Source organism: Gymnoscopelus microlampas (assembly GCF_963454915.1).
Source record: "Gymnoscopelus microlampas genome assembly, chromosome: 9".
In the NCBI taxonomy this organism is placed as follows: Eukaryota; Metazoa; Chordata; class Actinopteri; order Myctophiformes; family Myctophidae; genus Gymnoscopelus; species Gymnoscopelus microlampas.
The window spans coordinates 5,142,534-5,154,555 of record NC_139946.1 but is presented as its reverse complement, the minus strand read 5'-3'; the positions used below and the strand labels follow the sequence as shown (position 1 = coordinate 5,154,555).

At 41.7% G+C, this 12,022-nt stretch overlaps 1 protein-coding gene across 1 annotated transcript in view; it reads left to right on the top strand.

Annotated features, from left to right (window-relative positions):
* The first annotated feature begins 449 nt into the window (after positions 1 to 449).
* Positions 450 to 12,022, top strand: part of LOC311051780 (protein NLRC3-like) — a 72,927-nt gene continuing 61,354 nt past the window's right edge. Inside the window, exon 1 of the mRNA XM_084066419.1 lies at positions 450 to 567. The gene's annotated coding sequence lies outside the window, so the exon portion shown is untranslated. The remainder of the gene's footprint in view (positions 568 to 12,022) is intronic.

Below are 12,022 nucleotides of genomic sequence, written 5' to 3'. Positions count from 1 at the left end.
CGCAACCCGCAACTACCAATATTTACAAGCAACTTCACAGACAAATAAGCCCAAAGTCGCTTATAATAAGTGGACATGGCAACACTGGTTTCTGTCTCGGCAGTATCACTTTGTGCTCTTTAAACAGCTCAATAAACTTATACAGTGGACACATCGAAAAGCAACACAGCAGAAAACAATGTGTGATATGTCTTCTTTTATTTGCCAGAAGCGATTACTTAACAAAGGTCTCAGTCATTCATAGATATTTTTTGTTCATAAGCTGGTCCACCGTCTCTCGTCCATTTCAATGCATTCCACTGAAGTCACGGCTGCAGTCTGCCTCCCATGGTGCGACGAATCTGCCGACTGGAATTGCGTGGTAGCGGAAATGACGTAGATGACCCTACCTTCTTTAAATATATCTTGGTAAAAATAAGGAAGTACTCTGAGGGAAAACAGACAGAAAGGTAGACACGGTGAAAGTTGAAACAGGGAAAGTTAGCTCGAATCAACAATGGCGTTTCTCATGTACAAACGGATTCAACGGAACGACGAACGGATCACTTGCGCGTCTCTGCTATCCCGGTAGGCTGTGTGTGTGATTGATTGATTGATTGATTGATTGATTGATTGAAGTACTTTATTTAGAAAGACATGGAAAAAGTACATAGAAGCACAGTTTACAATATAAGGTCCTCTAAACTGGATCGCCCATAAAAGTACAATGGCTTGTTTCATCCCCACGCACTCAAATCATGATGACATTTAAGAAAACTGACAGATATACACTATACAGAACGTCATACAATCAGCTTACCAAATGTATCATGTTATTTTAGCGGGCTGTCTGTCAGTCTTTTCAATGACTCACTCCCACTCCATGTTATCCATGTCGTGAGTGCAAATGTACCCGATAACACAGACCTGTATTAAGGGTCCATTTGGACCCTCTCAAGGGACTCTGAGGGTCTCTTGACCCCACTATTTTGAGAACTGGAGGTAGTAATTATGAAATGCTTCTGTTTGAACAGCGTTTCTGCCCTGTCATTGAGCGTGTAGATCAGCTATTTTATTTTGGTGAATGTCTTGGGATGCTGGGGTTCAAGTGGTTAAAACGTTCAAGTATAAAGTTATTGTCAATCTGTCCTATAATGGAAACTGATATTCTGTTAAGTTTTCCTCATGACATACTGTATCTTAGGGGGAAGGATTTACATATTTATGTACCGTACTAGAACAACCACAGGTTGCAACCCCTGAATTACATTGTTACTTTACAGCACCTTACATTTTATGTCATATTACACTACATAAATATGTACATTTTTAACAGGGCCCCCTGTTGAAGACCTCTGTCTTAGGGGGAAACCCTAAGACAGAGGTCTTCAACAGGGGGCCCGGGACCCCTAGGGGGTCCTTAGAGTTACTACAGGGGGTCCGCCGAATCTTTGTGTGATTTTTACATTAACCAGCAAGCATCACTATTCTGAGGAGAACTTTAGCCAAAAATAGCAGATCTACAAGCACACAACGCTGCGAGGCGTTGCACGCTTGTAGATCTGCTATTTTCGGCAAGTTCAGAGTGAAATATCAGGTTTACTAGCCCAGGTTTAAGTGCATGGTTAAATGTCTGGAAACACACATTAACATGAATCCAACATGATAGTGCTTTCAAACAAGTCTATGAAGCTGCCTATGAAATCTATGTAAAAACAATATGTTTATACAATGGGGGTCCCTGCTTTTTCTCTCCCTCAGTCAAGGGGTCCTTGGCCTGAAAACGTTGAAGACCCCTGCCCTAAGATACAGTTATGTCAAGAGGAAAACTCGAGAGAATATCAGTTTCCATTATAGGACAGGTTTTTTTTTAAGTCTTTTAGGGTTGGCCAAATGGAGACATTTTATCAACCGGTTACCGTTAGGCCTTACCGATTAATTAATCACTAACCGTTAAGGGAATGTGTTAGAAAAAAAAAAGCGCTATTTACCAATTAAAGAAAGAAAAATACTCCGCGTTTTTTTCCATAATAAAATGCACTATTTACACATTAGAAATACCAATACAAAGACGAGGAAGAAGAATACAACAAATTGTTTCCCATAAGAATTATGGTTTTATTTTACCACCAGTGAAACGGGAGGATTTTCTTATCACATTTCTAGAGCAGTGCTGTGAAATAAACGGGACGGAATATAGACTATAAATAAGCCTTAGCATAGCCACCATACACAAGATTCATTTAGCCTACCGTAACTGTACAAAATAAATTAAATCAGCAACATGAACATGTGCTTCAAAAAAACAAAAAAGGACATCATTGACAAGCCGCAGCAGCGCGAGCCGCGAGGCTTACAGATTTCAGAACAGAATCATTCAGATCAACTCCCATCATGTGGCATGTAAACAACTAACTACTAAACATGTATAATAGTAAAGTAAAATTAAACAATTGCACAACGTCATAGCAATTAAAAACAAAAACCATGGCGAAAACATGCTGGAAACTCGGAATTATTCAGCTGTGAGAGGAATAAGAACTTTTTTTTGTGGACAATAAAATAAACAGGCCTGGCCTTTTGGCGGTCTATAGCTTATTAAAAATAAATATGACATAGCCTATAGTTGCCCAACTTTCTAGTAATGAAAAACAAAATACTTAGGCGAAAACATAAACACATTCATCCAGCTCTGGGGATGAGCAGTAGCAGCAGATTAACAACATAAAATAAAGACCTGGCCTACCTCATCATCACAGCGTTCTGCTTTAATGTCTACTGGTTTTTGTTAAAAAAAATCAACATATCCACGTGCTCTGGGGTTAATCTGGTGCGCAGTCTGTTGACTACAAGACCCGCTGCAGAGAACACCCGTTCAGAGGGCACCGAGGTTCCAGGGATGCACAGGTAGCGCCTGGCTAATGTAGCCAGCCTCGGAAAGCACCCTTGATTATTTTTCCACCATTGAAGTGGGTTGGTCTCTAATGGGGGGGGGGGTTGTCTCATATAGTTCTCGACTTCTACCGCCGAGTCTTCATTAGCTTGTCCGGGGATGCTGTAGTCGTCTCCCAGGAGCATAAGCATGGCACTGCCCTTGCGGCGCTGCTGTCCGCCTGCAGCTGCAGCCCCCGTCCGACTAGTCTCGTCGTCCTCTTCCTCCTCTTCATCCGTTCCATCAGGGCCAGGGCCACCAGGCTCACCTTTGATTGATTCAGATTGAATACTGTATTAACAATTTGCAAATAGTACAGCGGTACGATTATACAATGGCGCTAACAAGGATAACACAAAAATTAAACTTTAAGACAATGATATACACAGTACACACCTTCATCATCGGTCACTTCCACATGGACAGTAGCACATTTCTTTGAGTTTTGCTGTTGCCTTTTCTCTCTGCCTTGGTGTGAAAAAACGGAGATGTTTATGGCGAGGGTCCAAGACGGAGGCGATCAGCGCTGGTTTTGCGAAGAACTCATCCGTGTCACTGTCAACCGACATGCGATCACTCAATGACTTTCTAACCTTGGCCTTGAACTCTGCCACTTTGCGGCTGTCATCCTCGGCGCTCTTAAGGTGTGTGTTAATGAGGCTTAATGTGATGGGGTAAATGCTAGAAATCGACACCTCCTGTTCTGTTGACATAGCAGTGGTCGCACATTTTAACTTCTCCAACACGGGTGCAACATCTTCCATGATCTGCCAGTATACATCAATGATCTCAAGGGTTCTGGCATCTTGCAGCTTTGTTACTGTGCGGTCGGACAGAACTGCTGTGACTGGCCACCGTTCCTCAAGGAGTCTTGTGAACATGTCGCACACCGAGTTCCATCTAGTTTTGCATGACTGGATGAGCTTGTGGTGGTCATTCTTGTTAGTAGTAGTACTAGTATTAGTAGTAGTATTAGTAGTAGTCAACCCCATTGACTCTTGTTTGGCCTCCAGTGCCTTGGATGCCACCGTGCTGTGGTTAAAGTGCCTGACTAGCCGACCTGCTGCAGCGATAACCCGATGGATGAACAGGTTAAATCCATCGTTAATCACCAATTGTAGTGTGTGTGCAAAACACAGAACGGAGTCCCAGTCAACCCGTTCGGGGCGATTAGCAGCCACAACGTTGGCTGCGTTGTCATGCACACATGCACACACTTTCCCACTGTCGCCCGCCATACTCTGTGTCAATAAGACGGCTGAATTCACGTTCCACTCCTCGTCAATATAGTGGCACGTAATTGTCAAATAGCTCTCTGTGGTGAGTGCCGTCCAACAGTCGGCCGTAAGAGCCACAGACCTAGCACTATCCAGTTGCGTTTTTAGCTCCTCTTTTTTTTCTTTGAAATGTTTTTCAATTCGACGGGTGACAGTCTGTTTTGATGGGATGTGGTAATTGGGCTCCATATAGCACAGCAGCTCCTGAAAGCCCTCGCCATCGACCACGCTGAGGGGCAGAATATCTTTTTCGACCATCACACAGATTTTCTGGGTTATATCCTCTGTCCTCCGTGCATCACACCGTTTCCCCGCTATGATGGAGGGCAAAGTTGGTTGAACTCCGGTTCCCGAACTTTGCGACGAAGCTCCATGTTTGTGACGCAGGTGATATTGCATCGCGGATGTACTAGAGGTATATTTCATCTTGGCGCTGCACAATTTACAAGTAACCTCATCATTATTTTGGGTGAAACTATCCCAAACACCACTTCTCTTTGCGCGCTTCATTTTGTTGTGTTTACTACTAGTACTGTTAGTGTAGTGGAAGACACGTGTGGCTGCAGGTGTAGACTTGGCCCTTCAAAATAAAATGTTTTTTTTTTTTTACGGTTCACCATTAGCCGTTAGTGTTAACCGGTTGCCAATTTCTTAACGGTTAGCGGTTAACGGTTACCGGTTGGCCAACCCTAGTAGGCAACAGTGTAGTCACCGTAGTTAATAATTATGGGATTCAATGGGTTTCCCACATGTAAGTTTAGAACACTGTCCATTCTGCTACTAAGGGTGTCACGATACTCGATACGTATCGAAATCGAATCGAAAATGATGTACGGTACAGCGTATCGAAATCAAAAGCCGTATCGCGATTCAAGGGTTAATAAAAACAAAAATACTCCGGCGCATGCACACATCCGATTGCACGTCCGGGTGAAGCCATGCTCGAGCCGTTGTTGTGTTTTTCCGTGCATCGCGCATGCGTGCTTACGTCGGGGGAGGAAAAAAAGATGACAGGACAAACACACACACCACAGAGGAGTTTGGAGGAGACAGAGAGAGAGACCGCTGTAGCGTTGTGTCTGTACTAGGCTACTACTTTACATTTCACCATGGACACTGCTGAAGCCAGCGATGGTAATGATAATAATACGCAAACGGAAGAATTGGAAAACCCTCCCGCTTCCTTTAAGTCAAAAGTCTGACAATATTTTGGCTTCCCAGTGAATTATGAGGGCACCCGACACGTTGTTGACAAAACGGCTACCGTTTGTCCATTATGCTCCACATTGATAGTTGCTCCGTCTTCTCTTTTTCCCCTCTACACCTATATACCTCTCGGCCAAAAATAGCCAATCTACAAGCTCACAACGCCTCGCAGCGTGAGGCGTTGTGAGCTTGTAGATCTGCTATTTTTGGCTAAAGTTCACCTCAGAAAAGGGATGGAGTTAAGGTAAAAAAAAAAAACCTGTTGAAGACCCCTGGCTTAGCTTATTATTCACATTTCTTGTTTGTTAAAGCTCTTACCTGTTCAAACAATGTGAATATACTTTAAGATGTTTAAGAACATGTAGCCAAATAACAGTTGTCTTTGGATCCTTTTTTCTTACATGTTCAACTTTGTATTTAGATTCTATTTAGATATAGAGCTTCACAAGAACGTTGTTGTTAACTCATCTTAAAGAAGAATCTGACAGTTGTTGTAAGGGCATAAAACCCTTTTTGTTATTCTCATTCTCATTTGATATTATTCAAATAAAAGGGACTTATTGAGAAACATGTGTTTTTCTTTACAAATCAAGACAATAGCCTAAATTAATAATCATATAGCCCTCAAAGCTGAAAAAAAGGAAGTTTTAAAAATATATATCGTATTGAAAATCGAATCGAATCGTGACCTTAAAATCGAAAGTCGAATCGAATGGTGGATTAGGCGTATCGTGACACCCCTATCTGCTACCACTACAGACACTACACTGTGCATTTAGCAAGACTGACTACAGTAATACAGTAATGTTCTAATCAATGTGGAAAGCAAAACATCGGACATATTATCAATTTTAAATGTCATGTTGTATTTAGGGGTGTCAAGATAACACTAATTTCACGATACATACATGATGTTGGGCATATGATATCGACATGATACATTATTAATGTTCTTTTCTCATGTATCATCAACATTGGCCATCTTTAGTTTAAAATAACAATTATAAAGCACTTACAAAAAACAATTACAAAGTGCTTTGTACACACAAATAAATATGCAAGCTTAAGGGAGAAGTGAAGTTCTCACTAACTATAAACCCATTGTTTCAGAGGACAGATAGACACTAATATAACAAATATAATTACTATAAATTCCACAAATATTTTTGTCATCTGGACTTTACGAACCAAGTGCATTCTAGTTATTTCCAACAGCTCAAAAACAATCTATAATACCAGATACAGTATAATACCATGTAAACAATCTTAGATTAGATGTAGGCCTATTTGAGAGTGCAGACTGGCATAACTGCTTTGACGCATGTCACATTAACAAGCGTCAACGAGCATCAGCTGACACACAACACCTCCCCTCTGCAGTTCTTTAAACTGAAAGTGACTGGAGTCTGAGTTTTATTTCTCTCCAAAATATCTTGAATATGATGGAAGACATGATTAATAATAACTGTGATTATTATATATTAAAAAGGCTATAGGCTATACACTAGCGTATGGTGGGTCCTAACGTGGACCGGGCCAGATTCTTAATTGTGTCTTAATTCTGAATTGATGAAGTTATCAAAGCGGGGTCCAGGGACCCCCAGCGTATGTTATGTCCGTCCGCCCGTATGAGCACGGGATTTTAAACAGCTATAACTCCAGTTTGCAGCATGCCACCAAGTCCACATTTGGTATGTGGACTTAGACCACCAATAGGGACCAGCATGAATTGCTGAAGCCCCGCCCCCTCTGTCTTCCCATTGGCTGGCCTTCAAACAGCCATAACTCAAGTTCGCAGCATGCTACGGAGTACAAATTTTGTACATGCACTAAAACCAGCAATAGGGACGAACTGTAATTACTTAAGCCCCGCCCCCTCTGTCTGCCCATTGGCTGGGCTTTAAACAGCCATCATTCCAGTTTGCAGCATGCTACCAAGTACAAATTTGGTAAGTGGACTCAGACCACCAATAGGGACGAACTGAAATGAGTTAAGCCCCGCCCCAAAGGCACCGCTTCCTTCACACAGGGTGTGATTTTTTTTATTCTCAAAAGTGTATTTACAACAGCAAAGTTAACAAATCAAATACAGTGCACTGCAGTGCAAACATATAGCAGCCTAGTATGTATCCCAGGTATCTTTGTAGTCCTTCTTTATGTAGGTCACTCTTCTCATGCGTCGTAAAAGCAACGCCTGTGCGTTTCCAGGCTGAAAAGCCACCATGCGTAAATGCGTTCTCTGAATGCTAAGGCGCAAAATGCCGACAGGTCTTGCAAAACACAGCATCAAAAATCACACATGATCACAGCATTTTGAAAAGCACCTGGAGCGTCCGTTGATCGTTGTAGTTGGGAAGCGGCTTATTTTGGGTTGAGTTGTTGGCTCGTCGATAGCAGAGAGGTCTGTAGGCGCAACTGCGCCGCTGGAATCCGGGGAGCAGGGGCGCACTGGTATGGTGCTGTTGGCCGCGGCGATGGTTGCTGGTGGTGGCGGCGGGTCTGGTGTTGTGGTGGGCGCTGCTGGTTGTGGCCCCACTGGCCCCCCAGCAGCCGCTGGTGGGGCAGTCGTCACCGCTGGCTCGGTGATGAGCGCTGGTGTCCTGGCACTGCTGCTGTCCTCCTGTGCTGGTGTCTTGCTGGAGCTGGCGGCGAAGTGTAGTAGCATGCTGCTCTGGACGAATCGTTTTTTTGGTTGGTGGCTTCTTCATGTTGTAGAGTAGTAGAGTAGTCACAAGTCACAACAATAATGAAATGTGGAGCTATTTCTGGCCCTGCTTTATACTGTTTACCTGGCAAGAGAACTGGTTTGACGGGGAAACCGGTTTTTAATGGCCACCCATTAACTATCCGGCCGAATGCAAATAAGCCCGATTTGAAAACAAAGGCGAATTCCGGTGGTTCGGCTACAACAGAATGGGTGAGGGGGTGCTAATGTTGTTATGTATATTTTTTGTTTTTTTTTCCCCTGGGGGCAGTGGGGGAGCAGAGTTTTCCAGACCGGGCCATGGCCCCACTGGCCTCTATGACGTTACGCCATTGAGGCTATATCTATATCGTGGGACAATATATCGTGACACTCCTATATGCGGGGAGGGTTAATCTTTTTTTTTTAATCACTTGGGGAGGGTCATTGATTTTTTTTTAGTCAAAGGGAGGGTCATGGCATTTTAGATCAGGGCACATACATTTTCTCCAGGGGTACCCTTCTTTAAAAATCGACCTGTACCTTAGTAATAATAATCAAAATCTACAAAATAACTAAAGTTTTCAAATAATTGTAGTGGAGTAAAAGTACAGTATTTGCCTCTGAGATGTAGTGGAGTAGAGTAAAAGTAAAAATACCTTAAAAGTGTACTTAAGTAGTACAGTAATTGAGTAAAAGTACTTTGTTACTTTACAGCACTATGTGACGTGTAGTGAGCTTGTAAGTGCGTCATATGAAGTATGAATCGGGCCGCCCGTGTTCTCTGCTCTCCTGTGAAACAGCTCCGGCCTAGGGTAACAGCTTTCTATGGGTCACAAAGCTCTCAGTAACGTAGGCTCGCTGGAATGTGTTTTTGTTCTGTTTTTAAAATTATTTCTAGTTATTGAGCTACAGAAAACCTTAGAGGACATGTGACACAGACTTCAGCACAACTTCTATTCTATGTGCTTAAATGTGCAGCTTTGTTTCTCGGCTGTTCAATAAGCCTGGTTCATTAGAGCCATGGTTCACATGACGCTCGTCATGGCTGAACTTCAACCTGGTGTTTGCACTTTCTCCATTTACAGTCCGTACATCTACATAAACGTTCATATTTCAAATATAAAGTGCTGACCTCATAGTCATGGATGTTACAATTATGTACGGGTCCTCAGAAGCACCCGTATCGTCCGTGTAGTTGAATGAAAGGCATTTTAATCCGATCAGTGGCTATTTTCTCATAGAGTTATAATGTAATCAGAGTGCAATACACCTCCCAAACAATAGGGTCGCGTAGTTGTAAGTATGGAGGAATATGGAGAAAACGGCCACCGATCGGATTAAAATGCTTTTTATTGAACAATACGGAACAAGCGGGTATTTATGAGGAACCGTACATAATTGTAACATCCTTGACCATAAGGTAAGCACTTTATTTTATGTGCACTTTACATTATGCGCTTGTGCATGTGTGTGCGCATTCAGGATGCAAAACCACATACAGAGAAAGAGACACAGCTGAGATGAATAAACTGTGTGTGATTAGAGTCTAGAGCACTGTTTCCCAAACAGTGGGTCGGGACCCATGTTTGGGACACATTTTTATGGGTCGCGAGTAAATACCCCCCTTTGTTTTTGTTTCCTACATTTAAAAAACATATCTATTATTTCAAAATATATTAAAAAAAAACTTCATCAATTAAAACAATTCCAATATGTTTTAATACATGAAATAAAAAAAAATAAAAAAATGTCCATATAGATAAATAAAAAAATGAAAAACGTTTAAGGGAATTAAAGTGTCGGGATGACTTGCTCATTAATATGTTGCAGGAGATTTGTTGTGTTGGTACCCGTACATGATTGCCTCAGGTGAGGATGCAAGACAAGACAGACAGCTAGAAGTAATACTTTGCTAATAGCTGCCTTAATCATTTCATTGTTACACTGGCATACCTTACATCATACCACCTACACATGGTCTGAGACTTTCTCATCAACATGAATACTTGTTCACCTTAACAGAAACCACAACTCTTGAAACTAACAAATGAGTGGGGCAGTGTGAATTAACACTGGATTGACCCTGGAAGCATATCATTGGTACACATGTGTTACCTGTTTATTAAGCTACTACTATTTTTTAACCACATCTAATGAGACAAGACATCAGTTGAATGAGTTTGGGAACAGACGTCATGAGACAAAAGACATAGTATACAACACATTATATTTGATGGGAAAAAGAATTGCAACAGCTATGCAGTAAGTGAAGAAAGGGAACTTGGAAAGACACTTTCATTCTGACAAACCATAAATCATTTGACTAGACCTTTCCACCAGACAGAGAAAAAGGAACTGAAATCTCGGGGGCGGCAGTGGCTCAGGGGTAGAGTGAACTGGAAACCGTTCGACCCCGGGCTGGAGAGCTCCCCCAGAGTTAGTGTTGAAGTTTGCTTGAGCAAGACGCTGAACCCCTAATTGCTCCTGATGAGCAGGTTGGTGCCTTGCATGGTTTCCTCTGCCATCGGTGTATGAATGTGTGTGTGAATGTGTGTGTGAATGGGTGAATGTAATGCACAATCTATGTAAAGCGCTTTGGATAAAAGCGCTATATAAATGCACCATTTACCATTTTACCATTTATCTCAGCCATATGTATTTGTATACCATACATGGAACTGGATAGAGCTCTCTCATCATTATTCTACTGTAAGTATTTGTCTCATCAGCGAAAACTGCACAGTGATGGTGAAAAAAGAGAACTTGCGGACAAACCACACGTCGTTTGACTAAACATTTCCAGCAGACAGAGAACTGAGAAAAATAAATAAACTAAGGAACTGAAATTTCAACCATTGCCATATAAAAATATCAAGTCAAGTGCAATCATCAGTATGTCGATCATAAATAATGTTTGTATTATTGCTTGGTGTGCATTACACTTTTTTCATAATTATACATATTAAACTATTGACTTATTATCTTTGTATTATTTGAATTAGGGGTCTATAATAAGATGAAAAGCCAGTGGCTAAATAGATCTCATGGCCACAATGAAACTGTTGGGGGGGGGGGGCTCAGTATTTGTGGCACTAGTGTTTATGCAGACATGCTAGTCTAATAGTTTTAAAATGTGTAGCACACTGGCATAGACACTATTGCACATTACGAGTCCATTAGTTTACATTTAGTTTGAGTTTCCGGTAAAATCATTGACCAGTTATTTTTTATTTCCGTGACAAAAATAAAATATTGATAAAAATGTCCGTCACATGGTGATGACCCCTGGTCTGTGGCTTAAAATTTTGGAGGAGTTTTAGTAGTGGTATTCCATAGATATAATTATTCACGTAGATACCCTGTACTGCACTGGCTGCTGCTGTTCATTGGAGTGATGCGTCAACGTGACCACTAGTCAACCCCCTTGCTTTGTTAGGACACTGACACAGCTCCTTAATTAATCCTTTGCCATATTACTGAGAAATGCTGTTTAAATTGGACCAGATCCAAGGGGAAGGCAGCTCTGGGGTGGTTAAGCTGGACATATACTTCGTCGTACAACATCCAGTTATCGAAGCAGAATCGAACATGGCTACTACATGGCACTCGACCCCCTTGTTAAGCCTTTCTTTTACACTTGTTAGTATGCAAAAGCAATATATTTGATGTTAATCTAGTAATCATACTAATTCAATGATTCTGTATTATTACATCTTGTATGGGTGTATAGGAGTACAAATATTTTGTTCTGGTTCCTCATTCTTTTCTATGTTTTTATAGGTGTTTCTGCAGGCTTTTGTATAACACAGTGATTCTACAAGCAAGCACATCAGTCCATGCAGTTACTTCTCTGAAACAAGAGTTACAAGCAGTGTTGTAGTGCTAATTTTGGAAGTGAGCGAGCGCACCCCGCCCCCATGATTAAAAAATGTATGAAAAATT